Genomic DNA, 7,125 nt, shown 5'->3' with positions numbered 1-7,125 from the left:
TTTTATCCTAATCCTCCTGCTGAAAGTTCTGTTTCTTAGTAGGCTTCACAAGCTACTTGTAAGGAAAACTGTTCTTGTAGGAAACTGTCCTTGCATTTCAGTCTAAACATATGGACATTTACAATTCAAAATCACTTTATATTGATAATTATAAAACTTTTCATAGAAGAAAATAAATATAAAATCATATTGAGTAAAAAATACCATTAAAGTGTTGTGTTAGAGAGGTTGAATTATGGATGCTGTTTTAATAACAGTCTGAAAGTAATCATATTATGATTCAGCAGCAAATAATAATGAGAAAATCTGCTATTATTCAGCAGCACATTTAAAGTAACTAATTTGTGTTCAAGTGAGTCATTTTCCTCTCCATCTCTTAGGAGAAGATATTTTACTTAGGTCAAAAAGAAAAAAAACCAAATCCTGTATTTTAAATATTTTACAGGTTCTATATACATGGAATAAAATATAAATTTTAGGAGACTCCAGTGATGAAAAGAGAAAAGAAAACAACATACAGATAGATGTCATTAATCTAGATTACTATGTTATAGAAATCTTGGGTAAATTTCTTTTTAGTGTTTCTTCATAGGCAATGACGAAATATAAAAATAATAGATAAGAGAAAGACTTTGCTTCGTTTATTTTAATTCAAGAAAACACACAAAAGTTATACTTTTATAGATCTTTTGGATTTATAAATTTCAGTTATCAAGTAGAAGGTATTTTTTATCATATATAAGTCATATGAAAGTAGCAAAACAAAAAAGCACCAAAGCACCTAGCTGTTCCTCAGCAAATACACAGTTGAAGTGTCAAAGAGGAACACAGTGGTTCCATTGACCTACACAACCTAGTATATCATTGTAAGTAATCCCATGAATCCCCCCTAACCTACTGCCATCGAGCATACTTAAACTCATAAAGATTCTATAAGACAGAGTAGAACTGCCCCTTTATGTTCCAGGGAGGTAAATCATTATGGAAGCAGGAAGCCTCATGTTTTTCCTATAGAATCACTGGTGGTACTGAACTGTTAACTCCCCAAACAACTAGGACTCCTAAGGATCTCATAGATGTGAAAGTCAATAATGTAAAAATAAAAACCAGTATCAAAAGATACAATATCATTATTTCAAACTTTGTATAATTAGGCAATTCTGGATATTTATTGAAAGACTATACAACCTAATCATAGAGAAATCATAGAGTCTGTCCTAACTTATCCTAGCAAGCCCCACAACTTTCCTCAAGGCTGTTTTCATATGATTATTCCAGAGGCTCTACATGAGAGAGTTGAAGAGTGGGGTCACCATACCATTGAACAATGTTGCAGCTTTCTGCATCCCAGCAGAATATCTGAGTGCTGGGCTCACATACATGACCACCAGGGAGCCATAAATTGTGATACCACAGCCAAATGAGATCCACATGTTGAGAAGGCTTTACATCTTCCCCTGGTTAAAGGTACATGAAACACAGCTACTAGGACAAGAGTATAAGATCCAAGGATGAAGAGAAGAAGATACCAAGGATACCAAATGAGCTGAGAGTATAGCAAAACAATTAGATCCTTGGTGCAGTGGTACATGCCAATTCAAACAGTGGTCCTGGATCACACACAATATAGTCAATTATGTTTGGGCCACAGAAGGGCATCTGAGTAATGAGTACAATGGGGATCAGGAACAACAGAAACCCACAAACCCAGCATACACTGACTAGTCTAACACAGAAATACCTAGTCATGATATTAGGGTATTGAAAAGGGTGACAGATAGCAAGGTAATGATCAAAAGTCATGACAGACAAAAGGAAGCATTCAGATGTGCCCAAAGAGAAAAAGAAATAGAACTGGAGGAAGCAACCGGCAAAGGAAATAGTTTTTGTCTCTGAGAGAAAGTTGACCAGAATCTTGAGACGGTTGAAGAGACATACCAGATCTCTAGGAAGGAGAAATTGCCCAGGAATATGTACATAGGTATGTTAAGTCTCGGGTCACACCACACTGCACAGAGAATAGCCCCGTTTCCTGTTATGTTCATAATGTAGGTTGTGGTAAAGAGGGAGAACAAGAGGCTCTGAATGTGCCTCTCAAAGGAGAAACCAAGCAGTACAAATTCACTCACGGAAGTAAAACTGGAGTCTGGCTTGGAGAAATTCATTTGATCAGTACTCTGAAAATGTAAGAGAAACTTTATTATGAATATGGCTCTTTTAAAATGTGTTCATTTTTTATGAATCACGAGAAGGAGGGCCAAGGGCAAGTCATCTGCAGATAAGGATGGTCAGTTAAAAATAATTTCCTTCACCCTTTCTTGACCATATACCCTGTTTCTGGACAGAAACCAACTTTTGCCTCCTCTGCTTTCCATGCCATTGCAGTGCTCCCACATTTTTTCCCTGGGACAACATGGTTTCATGAATGGTCCTAACTCTTCCTGTGCCTATGCACAGGGCCCCACAGAAAGGAGGGTGCTGAGCTTGGGCACAGGAATGGGGGTACTGGGTAAGGCACTAGGGTTGAGGGAGTGGGCCCTCTCAGGAAACAGTGAGGAGGCAGGAGATACCCAGCATGTACCCCATTGTCCCGTAAGACTTCCCTTATCAACCACAAATTCAAAGACACAATTATTAAGAATTTCAGAGTAGCAACCACAGGCAGTAAATCACACATGAATTTGGTGTCTTGTGGGCCACTCTGCTCACTTGCTTGAGTTTTCTAGGCTACAAGACAGAGCCAAATTTAGAGCCTCAATTAAAGTGATAGCTTGCGCGGCTTGAAGGGTCAAGTTGAGAGGCAGGTTGAACAGAATCTGCTACAGAGAAACTTCAAAGTCCTGCTAAGGATTCAGCCACCATCCCAGAGGTAAGAGGACTCTGAATAAGAATGAGGAGGGAGCAGAAATTTACAGGCCAATGGATGCTTGAGGACAATTGATTTCCATTATGAGAGTTTTCAGAAATCGGTACCTCCATCCCCTTCAATTTTTGGTGTGTTTAAAACTTAAAAAAAGAAATTAAGGGCTTACTGGAAGATGGGGACTGAGTAACACATATCAGAGGGACTCCACTTAAGTCAGCCCAGGAGAGTTACTATGAGGGAAATTCCACACTGCTTGATCACAGGAGGAGCATCATAAAGATAAGTAGGCACAGTTACGCAAGGTTTTGAGGGCCTGGGGGCTTTTGGCTCACCACATTGTAGGCTGGCTAGGGGTTGTCCTTAGCCCTGCCACTGTCTTGGCTGGAGCTGGGACCATTTTCAGCAGGCTCGTGGGCTTAATCTCAACACAGCCACAGTTTGCTACCACCTCGGGCAGGGATTAAACCCTTGTTGCCCACGGCCAGGGATCAGGTCTCAGTTTTATTGTTACTTTTGTTTCCCACTCTTCTATATCCCCCCAAGTCTCTGCAGGCTTAGTTTAATATTTATTTTTTTCTACCTTTTTTCTCTTTCCTGTTCTCTCACACACCACTTCCGACCTCCAGACCTCTCCCCTTAGCCTAGGGCATTTACACCTGCCTCCGACCCAGTTAGGAGAACTCCACCCTGTGCAGCATAGCCCAAGTCTCAGGAAAGCCTGGACAACCTCCACCAGGAGATACTTTGCCTAACTTCTTACCTGGGAATTCGTAGGTGGTGTTATTGGGGAAGATCCTGTTTTTCCTCAGTTGTCCCACATGACTAAGCAACCTTCCTCCTGAATACGTCAGTGTCTCACACAGATTAAGACAGCTTGGCCAACACTCGCAAACATGATAAGCTGCTGCAGGAACCTCTGCCCAACCTCCACAGTTATCTACTTGGCCAGGGAAATTCTGCCCACCATTCAGTGTTCTACACCAAAGCAGGAAACCCACCAAGCTTCTGGAGCACCATTGTTGAGAGGGAAGCCACAGGAGAATAAAGTGGTAGGATAATTTCATAGTTAAATTACCTGTAGACAGCTCGAAGAAGCATTCCTACAAGTCTCCCAGAGAAAGCCAGTGCTCTTTGACTCCCTGGAAAATGGCATCTGGATCCTCTAAAACAATGCAAGGCAAACAGCCATCCACCCCAACGCCCTCAATGAAAAAACAGAAGAAACAAAAGGCAATGGCAGAAGATGTCCTGAACCTAACGACATGCATAGAAGGAGCAGACATTGAGCTGCCATAGAACAAACTTTTCAGCATGCTGCTTGGAGCTGTACAGGATAAGAGAGAAACAATACAGAAAAAGGATGAAATGATAGAGGAGATAAAATTCATAAACCAAAGGGAAATACAAGATTTAGGGAGGAGATACCAAAAACCAGCAGCAGACTCACAGACATCAAGAATTAACTGGGGAAGCAGAGAACCGCTCCAGTGACTTGGAGGATGGCCAAGCAGACTTAAAGAAACGTGAACAGAAACCTAATAAGATCATCAGAGAAGCAGAAGAAAACCGAAGAGCTGTGTATGATGCTATAAAGAGGCACAAAGTCAGAATAATTGGATTAGCGAAAGAAGGCACCACAAAGAAGGCTCTGCAACAATAGTGAGAGACTTCTTGGAGGAAAACTTACCCAGCTTAATGAATGAAAACCATTCAACAATTCAGGAGGCTAAAAGAACACAAGCCAGATTGAATCCCAAGAAGTCACCAAGGTGCATAATAGTCGAACTATCTCACTTTAGGAAAAGGAGAAAATCATGAGAGCAGCCAGGGAAAAACAAACAATCATATATAAAGGTTCCCAGATCAGAATATGCTCAGACATATGCACAGAAACTATGAAGAAGAGAAGAGATTGAAGTAATATATCCCCCAAATTGAAGGAAAACGGTGCAAACCCAAGAATCCTCTACCCAGCCAAATTATCAATCAAGATAGATGGAGAAGTAAGAGGCTTCCTGGACAAGGAAAAACTCATAGAATATGTTAGAAGAAACCCAGCCCTACAAAAGATATTTGCTGATCAAGTTTTGGCAGAAGAACAACACTCACAAAGGGTAAACAAGAGACGGCCACATAGTTCAAACTCACCCAGAGGGCACCAAGACAAACAGATGCCAAGATAGCTTGGCTTAGGGATGGAAAGAAGTCAAGAATGACACATACACACACACACTCACATGCACAAAACAATGATAAGAAAAGAAGATAGGAAGACACCAAACACAAAAGTTAAAATTATAAAGATGACATCACAGAATCCACAGATGGAGATAATAAATCCTAAATACCCAGTTTGCTGAAAGCTAAGGAAGATAGTGGTAGCTCAAAACCTTTTCCAGAGTCCCTACATGGGAGGAGACTCTGGTGAATCCTCAGTGTCATTGGACAGGGCAGTCAGCAGGCAGATGTCAGACAAGGAACACTGTGAGTGGACCTTAGCACTGCCCTTAGCCTGGAATGCAGTATTGGGAAATTTGATCTCCATATGGAGCCCGTGTGAAATTATTCTACATTATTTTCTTTCATATGGAATTTTTTTAGTTTTTTATTTTATTGGGGGCTATTACAGCTCGTATAAAAATCCATACATATATCCATGGTGTCCAACACATCTGTACATATGTCATCATCATCTTTTCCAAAACATTTTCTTTCTACTTAAACCCTAGGTATCAGCTCCACATTTTTCTCCTACTTCCCACTCCCTCTCTTCAAGTCCCCTTTATGATTTATAAATATTTTTTCATGTCTTACACTGACTGCCATCTCCTTTCACCCGCTATTCTGCTGTCCTTCCCCCTGAGAGGGGGACCACACGTCAATTATTGTGATTGCTTCCTGCTTCCTCCCACCATTCCCTTATTCACCTAGTATAGCTGATCCTCTTATAGGTCCTGAGGGTTTTATTCATTCTGGATTCCCCATGTTACAATCCCTTCTCTGCACCAGCATACGTGTTCTGTCTAGCCAGATTTGTATGATAGAATTGGGGTCATGATAGTGCATGGAAGGAAGCATTAAAGAAGTAGAGGAAGGTTATGTGTTTCATTGGTACTTTCCTGCACCCTGACTGGCTCATCTTTTCCTTATGGCCCTCTGACAGGGCGTAACCCATTGAGAGTGATGGGTTTTGGGTCTCCACTCTGCACTCCCCCTCATTCCGATTGACATGTTTTTATTTGTTTCTTTGCTGTGTTTAGTCTTTGGTGCCTGATACCTGAACCCATTGACACCTCATGATCACACAGGCTGGTATACTTTGTCCAAGTGGGCTTGGTTGTTTCTCAGCTAGATGATTGCTTGGTTATCTTCAAGCTTTTAAGACACGAAATGCTATATCTTTTTATATCAGGGCACCATCAGCTTTGTTCACCACATTTGCTTATGCATCCATTTTGTATTCAGCAATCCTGTCAGGTATGGTGAGCATCACAGAGTGCTGTGTTAGTAGGATAAATTCTCTTGCATTAGGGAGTAGTCGAGTGGAGTCCCAATGTCCATCTGCTCCCGTAATACTTTATTAAAAACCTATGTACATAGATCTATTATCCTGTCATTATATATAAATGTATTTTCATACACACATGAATGTATTTTGACCTCTATAAATGTCCTTTGCCTCACTATTCTTGCCTCTATTTTCTTTTCATTTCCTCCTGTCCCACTATCATGTTGTCTTCATTAAGTTTTTGGTAACTCCTCTCTGCTATATTGACTTTGATCATGTCCCCCAAGCTTCCATTGCCCTCTTCACCATCAATTTTAGAACTCTCATTCTTCCCTTGTCCTTGGTTTGGTTGGCACCTCCCTCCTTTTCCCCACATCCCCCACTCCCATGTGACCAAGGAATTGTTGGTCCCATTGCTCTCTCCTCCAGATTGTTCATCCCTCTGATCTTGTACAGATAGACATGAATATTCAATACTCCACACAAAAACAAAGAAGAGCAAACATAATCCACCCAAAAGAAAATAAATCAACAACAGCTAATACAACAAAATAAACAAGGAAAGAAAGAAAAACGAACATCAAAAAATGTAAAGCCCTCAAACAGTTGCAGGTATGTCCACTGACCATTATGAGTACTTTCCAGTGGCATCCACTGGGGTGCCACGACCTGGCCCTAAAGCTCACTTTGACATTGCACGGGGACTGCATTGCTTTGCTCCCCTTGCTGCTCCGCTGTGCATCTTGACTGT

General features: G+C 41.0%; 1 pseudogene; it reads right to left on the bottom strand.

Moving 5' to 3' along the window:
* Positions 1-1,217: 1,217 nt before the first annotated feature.
* Positions 1,218-2,186, bottom strand: LOC142426806 (olfactory receptor 11H12-like; annotated as a pseudogene).
* Positions 2,187-7,125: the final 4,939 nt, after the last annotated feature.

The sequence above is a fragment of the Tenrec ecaudatus genome, chromosome 14 (assembly GCF_050624435.1).
Source record: "Tenrec ecaudatus isolate mTenEca1 chromosome 14, mTenEca1.hap1, whole genome shotgun sequence".
Lineage (NCBI taxonomy): Eukaryota > Metazoa > Chordata > Mammalia > Afrosoricida > Tenrecidae > Tenrec > Tenrec ecaudatus.
Note: the sequence above shows the minus strand (reverse complement) of the source record. Positions and strands in the feature narration are given on the sequence as shown.